This window comes from Hevea brasiliensis, chromosome 1, assembly GCF_030052815.1.
Source record: "Hevea brasiliensis isolate MT/VB/25A 57/8 chromosome 1, ASM3005281v1, whole genome shotgun sequence".
NCBI lineage: Eukaryota > Viridiplantae > Streptophyta > Magnoliopsida > Malpighiales > Euphorbiaceae > Hevea > Hevea brasiliensis.
The window spans coordinates 72,509,954-72,525,120 of record NC_079493.1 but is presented as its reverse complement, the minus strand read 5'-3'; positions in this window follow the sequence as shown (position 1 = coordinate 72,525,120).

Genomic DNA, 15,167 nt, shown 5'->3' with positions numbered 1-15,167 from the left:
TGAATCCAATTTTTACCTAGTTTCAATCATAATTTGATGAGGTTTTCTTCACAAAAATTGTTCATCTAGGTCTTAACATTATTTTCCTTTTTGAATCGCCTAATTCAGAGCTGTGTAGCTCAAGTTATGCCCAAAACACGATTACTGTTCACATCACTGTTCATGCTGCATATTTAGTTCTGGCAGATTTATCGATCCAACTTCGTTTAGCAATTTGATCAAGTTAAGTCCATAACTTGATCTAGTGTTCTTTATACAAAATGTTCTATTATGTCTTAGGTTTCCATCGGTTCAAGAATTGCCTAAATTGGAGTTTTCTAGAGAGAGTTATGGCCATGCAAAATTTACTGTTCATATGGTAAATCTACAATTCTGCAAATTCAGTGATTCAACTTTGCTCAGCAATTTGATTGGGTTAAGTCCATAATTTGGCCTCAAATTCTCCATACAAAATGTTCTACTATGTCTTAGGTTTCCATTGGTTCAATAATCGCCTAAATCAGAGTTTTATAGAGAGAGCTATGGCCATGCAAAGTTTACTGTTCATATGGTCAAATTCTGCAGGTTCCAGAATTGTGTCTCTAAGTTCAAGCCAAGATTTAGGCAATTTCTGGGTAGTTTCTGGGGTGGGTCTCTTCATGAAAATTCTAGCTCTATGTCTTAAGTTTCATTTCCAATTGGTTTCATACCAATTGGAGTTGTTTAGCTCAATTTATGGGCTGTCAAACACACTTAACTCAGTGTGCAAATTCTGCTCTAGGTTTAAAATTATCATTTCTTCAATTATTTCCTCTAACCAACCTCAATTCATATTTAATTCAACCCAAAATGACTATAATTTAGCATTGACACATCAATGGCACTTCCTAGCACAAACCCCACAATTTTCAAATACCAAAGTTTGCAATTTTTCCTAATCCTACCATTTCATTACTTCCATTCATCAACCCAATGTTAATTCAAATTAAATAAACCTCAAATGATCATAATTTAACACTAAACACACCAATTTCACTCTCTAGCACCAAAACCCAATTTTCTTATAAACCCTAATCTCCCATAATTAGATTTATACACATTTCATGTAATTTCTTTGCTCTAATCATGCATACTACTTCAACTAAGCTTGATTTCATCATCATTTTCATTGAAATATATCAAACCCTAATTTTTTTTCCAATTTGGCCAAAACCCTAGTTTAGTTTCCATGCATGTTTCCTTTCATTTTCTTATGAAATTTCATCATAATGTAACTTAATTTAAGGTTTGTATAACAAAATGAGCATTAAAGAACTTACCTCTTGATGACTTCCTTCTAACTCCCCAAATCTTCAATTTTCTTCTAAACTCTTTTTTCCCCTTGCTTTTAATCTTTAAATCAAATATTAATTTGATGTGCTCTATCAATTAGATGCAAAACCCATAGAGGAAAAGCAAGGAATTGAGTTTTGAGAATGGGTGTCAGTGGAGAAAGAAGAAGAAGAAGAAAGAAAGAAAGAGAGAAGGAAAGAGAGTGGGTGGTAATTAAATGGGAAAGAAAGGGAGGGTTTTGTCTTCTTTTATACTTATTTATTCATTTTTAATTCATTTAATGAGTTGTCCAAAGCCCATTGGTCCCTTAAATTTTAATTAGGTCAAAAATTGGAATTTAAATTCTAGATTTTTGCCTCTTTTATTTTCTTTTCACTTTTACTCTAATTTTTCCCTCAATATTTCTTCATAATTCAATATTTTATTTTTATTTAATTTAATTTACATTTTGGTCAAAAGTCAACTCTTGAAGTGAATTGACCAAAATGCCCCTCATCGGTTCATAATCCTTCTTTTTTTTTATACCTGTTAAATCCCTAGGTCTTTGGTTCACTTGAATTTTTATTATGTCTATCTTAATTAATTTTTTATTTATTTTTGGTCCTCAAGGTGTCTTTAAATAGTACTAATCACGCACTAAAAATGGTACTATTCATAACTCGGAGGTTTGGGGTGTTACAGTCCTCCCACTAACTTATCGAATCCTACACTTCCAAAGTAGAAAACGGAAATCCTAATTGGATGGATTTCTAGTGGGTGATTGAATTCTTATAATTCTATTGCTTATCCCTAGGTACATCCGTTATTGGAATTACAATAAACTATAAGTAAACAACTCCTTGCCCATCACATCTCATGTGAGGTTCAATCCTTTACCTAGCACCTAATGCTCAAAATCTCAGGTATATCCATTATTGACTTATCTTGCATTAGTTAAGTTGATCCCATTGAGCCAGTAATTATGCAAATAATTTTAATGTCCTCAGGTACATCCAATATTGACCACCAAACCATTTATATATTTACAACATCTCATGCTTAACAATTATTCTTAAGAAAATCTCTTAAATTAATTGCATCTTATGCAACTATTTAAAATTTCTTAAAATAATTATCCCAATGGAGGGCCCATGTTATAATTACTTTAATTATAGCATTTCTAACATAATTATTTGTTTAGAAGATTTTATGGTCATCCTAATTACTATTTAGGTCTCACTTTGCACATTATCCATTTAGCATGCATATATCATATAATTGCATGCATTCCCATACATCTCATGCATTCATGGATAAGCAGTAAATATGGTATGATCATGGACTTTCTAAGAGATTCAATTCTAAGCCACCAAGAATTGAATCAGGGCATTCCTAGGTGCATTTTATTCATTCATTTTACAAGAGTTGCTGAAGGAGTACATAATCAACACTTGATCTTGAATTCCTCCCACTGGTCCCACCAATGCTCTTGACCTCCTCGAACTTCTTGCAATCCAATATTATATAGTAATCCTTGGCATACCAAGGCGAATTTACAAGAACTTAAATAAATGAAATTACAACCAAAAAATTATTACAAACTTAATAATACATGCCTAAAATAAATTAATTAATTTACAATCTCAAAGAAACATAAAAGAAATAAATCCAATCACATTGGTCTCTTATAGTCCATGATCATCCATCATGCATATCACTATTTAATAATTAAATAAAACATACATACTTAAATTAAATTGAATATCTCATATTCAACTTAAAAATCCAGATTTGAATATGATTCAAATAAATTTAAAAATTCAGATTTGAATTTCATTTAAACAAATTTAAAAATTCAGATTTGAATCACATTCAAACAACCTTAAAAATTCAGATTTGAATCACATTCAAACAATTTTTAAAAAAATCAGATTTGAATCACATTCAAACAATTTTTAAAAATTCAGATCTGAATATTATTCAAACAACTTTAAAAAATCAGATTTAAATATGATTCAAACAACTTTAAAATTTCATATTTGAATCACATTCAAACAACTTTTAAAATTCAGATTTGAATCACATTCAAACAATTTTTAAAATTCTGATTTGAATCAAAATTTAATTGTGTGATTGAAATTCTAATTAAACAATTTAATTAGACATAGGATGAGCTTTTAGATCATACAATAATTGCAAATTAAAGAGCAAAACCTTGAGCCACCCATGAAGCCACAAACCTTGCGCACCATGAAGGTGTTCTATTGCATGCTGCCACACATCCATTGCAACCAGCAATGTATAAATCATTTCATGATCAAAACACACAATTAAATCACATAATCAACAATCTAAATGGCAAATATAGTGGCTTTGATACCAATTGAAGGAACAGAAGTGTGAAAAATACAAGTTTATACCATTGAATTCAAAAATTTTCACCTAAGGTCACATGCATCATGCAAGATTTATTTTTATCTCTTTGATTTCAATGATAAAAAAACATATTAAAACTCTTTTAATATGTTTTGGATCTGTATTTGCCATTTAAGATTTTAAAATTAATCAGATTAATTTTAGAACCCTAGATAAAATCAAAAACAAACACACTAACCTCTTGATGCACTACAGTGTATTTGCGCCTTTGAGATGCGTCTTCAGGATACCAGATGTTGTCCCTCTAGCTTGTCCACACCAAGAACACTTATGGCAGCCCTTGAACAGCTTCTAAAGCTTTTTCTATTATTTAGAAAATCAAGTTCTGCCTTTTAAGAGATTAAAGATGTAAACAGGACACTAGAAACAATTTCTAGTATTTTTAATTCAAGAGATTATTTGTTAATCTCATGGAAAGATGAGAGAAGAAGATGAAGAAGAGAGAAACGTTCTTGGGTGGCGGCACCAAAGAAAGTGGCTGATGGTTATCTTATTTTCTTTTCATAACAACACTTATATAGCTAGGTCAACACATTAAACCCTTGCCACATGTCACCCTCTGATTGGTTTTAGGTTTAATTGACCCAATCACATTATAACAAGTGTCAAACCTATATTTAATCCTAATTTTAATCATCTTACATGATTAAAAGACATTTGGCAAGGTTATGTGTAATGCCATGTGTCACCATCTCATGGTGCCACATGTTACCCTGTGAAATAACCAAAATGCCCTTGTGTCTTAATTTTTAGTTCTTAACCTGAAATAATTATTTCTCTTCTTCTAATCAATTTATATCAAATATAAATTAATTAATTAATCTCTATTAATTAATCTCTCATTAATTAAATTCGTACTTAAACACTTTAAATATACATTTAACTTATGCTATACATCCAATAATCTAGATTTGGTTTCAAGTCATGCTAGGGACTTTGCAATTTAATTGCAAACCAAACCTATTTAATTAATCAATTAAACTCTTTAATTAATTAATTAAATCATATTTAATTATGTGATAACTTGTGTGTGTGTGTGACTTACTAGGCTCATCATTAATTGGCAATGAGATATGATATCAACTTTTAATATCATCAGAACTCTTTCTTACCATAAATGATTTCTCTAAATCATTTTATGCACCTCATAGACCATGGTTGACACCTAGCATAGCATGCCATGGCCACCCAATTAGTAATAAGGTTTACCTTAAATGAACCTATAATCATATGTTACCATGCACTAAAATCTCTCTGTTACAAAATCCCAACTCAAACCGGAGTCATGGTTTATGTCAAACTCTATTTGCTATGAACATTATGCTCTCTTTTAATTTCAGTTCTTGAGTAAAAAGATTTTTCTCATCAGAAACTCTTTCTGAATAAATATATTTGTCCTAGCCAGGAACTTGAAATATCAAGAATAATTAAATGAACATAGGATTTTATCTCTATTTACTTAGAGAAACAGATTCCATCTTGATCAACACCTACCTCCATATATAACTAGTAGCAGCCAACACATGCCCATATACCCATACACAGTACAAGTATAAAAGCAATATCAAACTCAAACTACCTATATACAAGATAACTGTGCTATCTCAGGTCTAAAGATTATATGCACTGATATGATTTATGAGAAAACATTGACAAGAGTAAACTCCATGTGCTTGTCATAAGTGTCACTAGTTCGGCCTACTTATCATTTATAAGTGCCTATCATGTTTGTCATATGGCATGAGACTCACCATTCCATCTTATTTATATCTCATATAAATAACTTGGGAACAAACATGAATACAATCTTTCTGGATAAGTCATATCCTTATTATGAAGTATCCTCGATTGTGAACCTATTTATGATACTTTGTACTAGAAATACTGTCACTCATATTCTTAACAACTTAAAAATAGAATTTCTAACAAAATATCAATAGACCTTTTCTATTACACATAAATATCTTATGTAAACGGAAAAGTGGAAATGCCTATTATTAATAAAAACGTGTACAAGATACATACTAAATGATATGCTCTAGGGCATACTACTAACATGAAGCAAGGGAATAATTCTATGGCAGAGTATGAAAGGGAGTTCTCCCACTTAAGCCACTATGCTGGGAGTCTCCTGTCTACCAACAAAGAAAGGCGCAAGAGATTTGAGACTGGTTTGAAGCCCATTCAGAGGATGCAAGTAGTGGGATTCAGACACTGTAACTTCTTTGAGCTCATCTCTTAGGCACTTGAGTTGGAAAGAATTGAATTAGAAGCGATACCAGTGAAAGAGAAATATGAGAAAACTGAAAAATCAGAGAAAGATAAAGGGAAAAAATCAGTAGAGCAAAGTCCTAGTGGCACATCTGGAAAGAAGAAAAAATTTGGGGGACCAAGTAGAGGTAGAGGTGGAAGGTTCAGAAGGGGCAGATTCTCCGGACAGAGACCCCCTAGATCTGGTCAGCAGTCGACCAGGGGTTCATATCCTCCCCGCCCTTGTGAGACATGTGGCAAGACTCATGGGGGAGAATGTTATTGGGCAATAAGAGCTTGCTTTAACTATTGGCCATCTTGCTAAGGGCTGCACCAGTGACCGTAGATTTGGGCCAGCTCCTACTACTGCTGAGGGATCTATTCAGAGTTTTGCTACCAGTGGTTCACAACTAGTTAGCAGAGGAAGAGGCAGAGGAAGAGGCAATGCTTTTGGCAGTTAAGGTACCGTTAACTAATTAGCACAAGTGATTGCTCTGGCTAGAGTTTACACTATGAGACAGCGGGAAGAGGCTGAGACTTTCGATGTTGTAACTGGTACATTCTATATCTCTAATCAAGATGTATTTATACTATTTGATTCGGGTTCAACCCACTCATATATTAGTGCTAGCATAGTTAGTTCCCTTGCGGTTCCATGTGCCAAAATGGATTTTGAAGTGCCACTAACTAGTCCATTAGGACAAGAGGTCTAAGTCAACAGAATCTATAGAGACTGTCCTTTAGTGATCCAAGAACATGTTTTTCTATTAGATTTGATTGAAATGACCTTTAGAGATTATGATATCATCTTGGGCATGGATTGGTTAGCCAGTCACCATGCCATGATTGACTGTAGATTGAAGATAGTCACTTTTAGTCTCCCTCTGTACGATGATGTGGTAATACATAGGGAAAGACAGTTACTGCCATCAAACATCATTTTGGCTGCACTAGCCAGAAGGATTATTAGAAAAGGGTGTGAAACATACTTGGCACATGTGATAGACACCCAAATGGGGAGTCCAGTACTGAGGGACATCCCTACTATATGTAACTTTCCGGATGTGTTCCCTAATGAGTTGCCAGGACTACCTTTGGAAAGAGAGGTGCAGTTTAAAATTGATGTTATGCCTAGTGTGGACCCTATCTTTATAACACCATATAGAATGGCACCAACATAATTGAAAGAATTAAAAGTACAGTTGCAAGAGCTGCTTGATAGGGGCTTTATCCGCCCTAGTGTGTCACCTTGGGGGGCACCAGTGTTCTTTGTTAAGAAGAAAGATGGCACTCTCCGCTTATGTATTGACTATCGACAGTTGAATAAGGTGATAATAAAGAATAGATACCCATTGCCCCATATTGATGATTTGTTTGATCAGTTGAGGGGTGCAGTTGTGTTCTCCAAAATTGACCTGAAATCAGGTTATTATCAACTGAAAGTACAAGAGCAGAGTATTCCTAAAACTACCTTTAGAACCTGCTATGGCCATTATGAGTTCTTGGTTATGCCATTCAGGTTAACTAATGCTCCAGTTGCTTTTATGGATCTGATGAACACTATCTTTAGACCATACCTCGACCAATTTGTTGTGGTACTCATAGATGATATATTGGTCTACTCGAGGAGTGTAGAGGAGCATGATAGACATCTGCGAATTGTATTGTAGACTTTAAGGGAGAAATAGCTATACGCCAAATTGTCAAAGTGTGAATTTTGGCTGAAGAAAATATCCTTCTTGGGGCACATAGTATCGGCATAGGGCATCAAGGTAGATCCAAGCAAGATAGAAGCTGTCCTTAATTGGAGACCACCCAGAAATATCACAGAGATTCATAATTTTCTAGGTTTAGCTGGATACTACCACCGATTTGTGAAAGGGTTTTCCATGTTGGCATCTCCATTAACCAAATTACTTCGAAAAAATGTGAAATTTCAATGGACGGATAAATGCCAACAGAGTTTTGATGAGTTGAAGAGGTGTTTGACTGAAGCTCTAGTCCTTACTTTACCTACCCCGGGTAAAGAATACACAGTTTATAGCGATGCTTCTCATAATGTATTAGGCTATGTACTGATGCAAGAGCGGAACGTCATTGCCTATGCATCACACTAGTTGAAACAGCATGAGAGGAACTATCCGACACATGACTTGGAGCTTGTAGCTTTTGTGTTCGCTCTTATGATCTGGAGACACTATTTGTATGGAGAGAAGTGCTACATCTACATAGATCATAAGAGTTTGAAGTATCTAGGCACTCAGAAAGAGTTGAATTTGAGACAGAAGAGATTGTTAGAGTTGATAAAAGACTATAATTGTCTAATAGACTATCAGTTAGGAAAAGCGAATATAGTGGCTGATGCCTTAAGTCGCAAGACTATGGCAAGTCTATGGGTTACTCCTTTGTCTATAGTACATGAGTTGAGAGTATTGCATGCCAGCTTAGAGATTAATGATGAGGGGCAGACAGCAGTTGCATGGCATGTATAGCCAATGTTGATTGATCAGATCAGAATGGCTGCTCATAATGATCAGAAGTATCAGAAGCTATTGGAAGAAGTCCGACAGGGCAAGAAACCTGAATTTTCAGTGAGAGATGATGGCCTACTGCTTCACCAGGGCAGAATGTGCATTCCTAATGATGTTAGTTTGAGGCAGATCATTTTGAAGGAAGCACATAAGTTTCCTTTTGCTATGCACCCTAGTGGCACAAAAATGTATAAAGGGCTAAAAGAGCACTACATGTGGATGGGTATGAAAAGCAATGTAACAGAATTTGTTTCCAAATGCCTAACTTGTCAGCAAGTGAAGGCAGAGCATCAAGTACCAGCTGGTTTGTTACATCCACTACCAGTACTAGAATGGAAATGGGAGAGAATAACTATGGATTTTGTGATGGGACTTTCGAGGACACAGAAGAACCATGATGTAGTATGGGTCATTATTGATAGACTGACCAAGTCTGCTCATTTTTTACCAGTACGGATGGACTATAATTTAGAAAGATTGGCCAAGTTATACATAGATGAGATTGTGAGACTCCATGGAGTGCTAGTAACCATTGTATCAAACAAAGATCCTAGGTTCACTTCTAGATTCTGGGGTAGTCTTCAAAGAGCCCTAGGAACTAGATTGAACTTTAGCATGGCATTCCACCCACAGACAGATGGCCAGTCTGAGAGGGTAATTCAGATCTTGGAAGACATGCTATGGGCTCATGTGATTGAGTTTGAGTGCAGTTGGGACACACACTTACCTTTGATTTGGTTTGCTTATAACAATAGCTACCAATCAAGCATTGGAATGACTCCATATGAAGCTTTGTGTGGAAGAAAATGTAGAACCCCGTTGTGTTAGGATGAAGTGGGTGAAAGAAAGATGATTGGGCCAGAAATTGTTCAACAAACTGAAGAGAAAATCAGATTGGTTAGAGATTGACTCAAAGTTGCATCAGACCGTCAGAAGTCCTATATTGATCTAAAGAGAAGGGATATTGAATATGCAGTGGGTGACAAAGTATTCCTCAAGGTTTCCCCTTGGAAGAAAATTATGAGATTCGGCAAAAAGGAGAAACTGAGTCCTCGTTTCACCGGGCCATATGAGGGTCTGGAGAGAGTGGGTCTTTTGGCATATCATTTGGCACTACCTCCAGAGTTAGAGAAGATACATAATGTCTTCCATGTGTCTATGTTGAGGAGGTACAGATCTGACCCATCTCATATATTAGCCGTAGAAGAGATTGAAGTGAATCCAGACCTCACATATGAGGAAGAACCTATAGAGATTCTGACTTATAAGGTGAAGCAGCTACGGAACAAGCAGATACCGTTAGTGAAAGTGTTGTGGAACCATCATTCAGGCCAGGAGGCTACTTGGGAACGAGAGGAGGGCATGAGGAGACAGCATCCACAGTTGTTCAGAGATTGATACCAGGTAAAATTTCGAGATGAAATTTATTTTAAGTGGGAGAGAATTGTAACACCCCTATTTGTATAGCCTGATCATCCATCATGCATATCACTATTTAACAATTAAATAAAACATACATACTTAAATTAAATTGAATATCTCATATTCAACTTAAAAATCCAAATTTGAATATGATTCAAACAAATTTAAAAATTCAGATTTGAATCTCATTCAAACAAATTTAAAAATTCAGATTTAAATCACATTCAAACAACTTTTAAAAATTCAGATTTGAATCACATTCAAACAACTTTAAAAATTTTAGATTTGAATCACATTCAAACAATTTTTAAAAATCAAATTTGAATCACATTCAAACAATTTTAAAAATTCAGATTTGAATCACATTCAAACAACTTTTAAAATTTAGATTTGAATCACATTCAAACAATTTTAAAAAATTCAAATTTGAATCACATTCAAATAACTTTTAAAATTCAGATTTGAATCAAAATTTAATTGTGTGATTAAAACTCTAATTAAACAATTTAATTAGACATAAAATGGACATATTTATGAGCATTAGATCATACAACAATTGCACAAGCATTTCCCAAAAGCATGCGCACCATTAGGAATGAACAAACCTTGCGCACACATGGACTCCAATCCAAGCCACTACCTTTTCTCATTGCAACTAGCAATGATCAATCATCTCATGATCAAATCACACAATAAAATTATGTAATCAACAATCTAAAAGGCAAATATAGTGGCTCTGATACCAATTGAAGGAGCAGAATCATGAAAAACACAAGTTTATATCATTAAATTCAAAAAAATTTTCACCTAAGGTCACATGCATCATGCAAGATTCATTTTTATCTATTTGATTTCAATGATAAACAGCATATTAAAACTCTTTTAATATGTTTTGGATCTAGATTTTCCATTTAAGATTTTAGAATTAATCAGATTAATTCATTAGAACCCTTGATTAGATCAAGAACAATTGCACTAACCTTTTGACGCATAGTAGTGTGTTTGGCACCTTTGGGATGTGTCTTAGGATACTAGATGTTGTCCCTCTAGCTTGTACACACCAAGATCACCTATGGCAGCCCTTGAGTAGCTTTTAAAGCTTTTTCTATGAATTAGAAAATCAAGTTTTGTCTTTTGAGAGATTATAGATGTAAACAGGACACTCGAAACAATTTCTAGTATTTTTTAATTCAAGACATTGTTTGCCAATCTCTTTGAATTGATGAGAGATGAAGAAAAAGATAAGATGTAACACCCCTATTTGTATAGCCTGGTATATTTCACTATTCTGGTGATCGGTGTCGGTTTGGATAATTAAGGAGATTAGAACCACATCTAAGATAACTAGATAAACCATAAACACAAATAATTAGTAATTGTCAATTAGTTAAGTATAAATAAGAAACACAGAACATAAGAAGTTAAACGAGCTGAGAGTCACAGCAATGGGTGACCTTTTCGGGAAGGATTACGAAGTCGATTTAAACTCGAATTTCGAACTGTAAAATGTGACGCTGGGGTCCTTAGGACTATTGCGAACACAGTGGAAAAGAGAAAATCATGAAAAAGAATTGTTAAGCCAGTCAAATAATTAGGTCAGGGAGCCGGAAGAAATATTAAATTATTTGCAAACTGGGTTGAACCGGTGAGGGACAATTTGGTCAATTGACCCCGAGAGCTGACTCCTGACCTAACTGTCAAATAAAATTGGAGAAAAGAAAATTTCAGAGTCGGGAATTAAATTAAAGAACTAATAGAAAAATTAAAAAAAAAAGAAGAAAATGAAAAAGTGAAGGGAGATGACATAATGCATGACATCATGCATAATGCCATAAATGTTATAATTAATAAATTTAATTAAATTGATTTATGGTCTTTCTAAGAGATAAAAATACAAGAAAAGAAAGAAAAAAAAAAAAAAACCAAAAAGTCTTCTTCCTTCACCTAAGTTACCGCCCCACCTCTCCCTAACCCACCATAGAAGAAACTCCATTGAAGCTTGAGTTCAAGCTTCAAAACTCCTACTAAACTTTACCTTGACCCCAAATTAATCCATTAGAACTTGATAACCTCACTTGAGAAGAGGATTGAGCAAGAAAGAAAGAAGGAAAGAGGGGTGGAATTGAAGATTGAAATTCAAAGTTTAAGGTTAGTGAATTTAAACTGAAAATTTATGTTTAATATTTGTGTTCTTAGTGTAGGTAACTTAGATCTTAACTTAAAATGAAATTAAAATATTTATGAAGGACCAAACTGAAAATTTAGCCAACTAGGGTTTTGATATATGTATGCATGAATTTGGTGGATTTGAAAGTGTATGTGAGCTTAATTGTGTTGAATAATTATGATTAAATGCATTGAATTGGTTAAATGCAATTAATTGGTGAACTAAGGTTTTGGACACTTAGGGTTTGGGAGACAAAATGTAGATAAATGGTGAAATGATGTAGTTCATCTAGTTTGAGGCGAGAAATGGTCATTTTTGACCAAATGAAGTGTGTTGGAAGTGTTGGAGTTGAGGTTAAATTCGAATTCCATGTGGTCATGCTGGCAGCATGACCAAGGTCCCTTTGAGGGACCAAAACTAAAAATTTACAAGTCCAATTGGTATGAGACCAATTGAGAATGAAAATAGACACTAAATGACACAATTTTCATTTAGGAAGCATGCCCAAAAGTGACCAAAACCTAGTGAATAAATTGACCAAATCTGGAAATTCTCAGTTTGCCCTGTACAAACTGACCAAATGAACAGTATTTGTTCATTTGGCTATAACTTGAGCTAGGCAGGTCTAAATAACCTGAAATTTTACCAGTGGATAGTTGAGGTATAGACCTAAAACTTTCTTGGAGAACAGAAACTAAAATTATGCCATTAACCAAGTCATTTGGCCACCCAAAATTGGTGACCTAAAACTGCCAAAACCAAAATTTGCCCAGAAATCTGGGTTAATTCCAATCCGGCAGCCATGGTTCAAATGGCTATAACTTGAGCTAAAAAACTCCAAATGGAGTGCTTCAAAAAGGAGAATAAACTTAAAATAATAAGGAACATTTTACATGAAGAAAGTTTTGCCAAATTCTAATAGTAAAGTGACCAATGGAACAGTACAACTTAGGACTCCAAAACTGAAAATTTGCAAATTTACCTAAAAGACTTAGAATTTGAGAAAACAACCAAAACTAATAAATTTAGTGACCAAAATGTGGTATGTGGGTGAAGTTGGAATTCCCATACCTATTAAGCCTTAGAAAGTCAACAAATTGACTTGAATAGTATAGTGAATAGTAACCCGGAAACACAAATTTTGAAGAATGCCAAGTTTAGCATATTAAATCTTGGTATAAGTGAATTTGAATTTATTCTTGGATTTATGATGAGTTATGATACTGAAACACTGTGAAACTGTGTGTTTCTGTTGAAAAGAATACCGGAAAAGACCCGAGGGATCGAGTCAAGGCCAAGAGGCGACTCGTATAAGGTTTATGCACAACTAACTCTTTTATTATTTTTCAATTCCAAACTGATTTGAAATAAATTTATGGTATGATTTATGATTTTTGTTGTAATGAGAATTTTAACTTTTTGAATGAAATTGTATAATTTGAATATAAATTTTCTTATGCATTTAAGGATTTATTGCATTGTTTGAGGATTGTAAATTTTAAGTTTGATGTGTTGCCAACCTTGAGCATGAATTTATGATGATTAAATATGTTGATGATTTGTAAACACTTTGTAAATAGAAATTGTTTTGAATATGATTTGAAATCACAGTTGACATGGCAAAATTTGTTGTGAATTCTCATTAGCTTGTCTAGTGAGATATCTCCTCCACTAGATGGGGCGAGTTACTTCCTTTCTGGCTTGCTAGTTGGGAAAGAATTTGAATGAGTACTCATATATACTAGCTAGTCTTTGTTTCTTCCTTTTAGCCTCGGTTATTGGGAGAATGTGAAATGTCGTGGTGTACAACACGGCATCTATTTGAATTTTGGGTCATGGGATCAACTATGTGAATTGTTGGTAAATTATGCATAATTTGATAAATTGTGATTGAAATAAATAATTTGTTAGTGATTCAAAATATTTTTATATTATTTCGGAATTTAAAGGAAATGTAAATAAATAGTTACTATTTGATCAAAATGTTATTCAAATGAATAATTTGCATGAATGAAAATAATGATTTTTGAATGTCATTGATTTGGAAGAATTTAGAAATTTTAAATTTTTATTCATTATGAATTGTTAAGAATAATCTGTATTAGGTTTTAAATTTTTAGTTTGTACACCACTGAGTTCACCACTCAGCGATAGCTTTGTATGCTGTTGCAGGTGAAAGGAATAATAAAGCAGCTGAGCAAGATTTCTGAAGAGACATAGTGAGACTATCTTCAGGTATATCATACGTATACCCTTGTACATTAGCTTTTGATGTAATTCTGTAAATATATGTATGAAATTTACTTTGAGCAATTGTACCAACTCTTTTGTAACATATTTTTGGATTGTAATAAAATACAAATTATTATAAGGTTATCTTGAGATTTTATGTATTTATAAAGTTTGCACTACTAAATTTTTAATACTCCCATGAATGTAAATATTCATTTTGTTATCTTAATGAGATATTTCAATATTTGATTTAATTTAAATTGTGTATTGAATTGCTTATGTTGGTTGTGAAATGAGGATTGTTTGAATTTTGAGAGTTGAGAAATTGGTTAAGATTGATTATGAAATTTGAAGAAGTTATTGAGAAAAATATTGGGAGTATCTTTATTTTCAGGTTTTGAAGAATTGTTTTCTTAAAATACAGATGGCACTCTGCCGAAATTTTTGTAAAAATTTCAGAGATTTTAAATATCTAAAAATTTGATTTATGTTTGGACTTTAAATAAAAATTTTTAATGTCTGAAAAAAATTTACCCCCCAATTTAAAAATGAACGAAAATTGTTTCAAAATCCCTTGTAGTATATTTAATGGGTTACCGATAGGCGAAGTACAATAATTCATTAGGTGTACTACGGGAGCATGTTACATCTTACGAGGAGTAGGGTGTGACAGAAGAAGAGTGTTTTTTAGGTGGCGGCACAAAGAGTGAGTGGCTGCTTGTATTTTTGTTCCTTCATCCTTGCACTTATATAGCTAGGTCACCACTTAAAATCCTTACCACATGTCATCCTCTTATTGGTTCTAGGTTTAATTGACCCAATCACATTGTGCCAAGTGT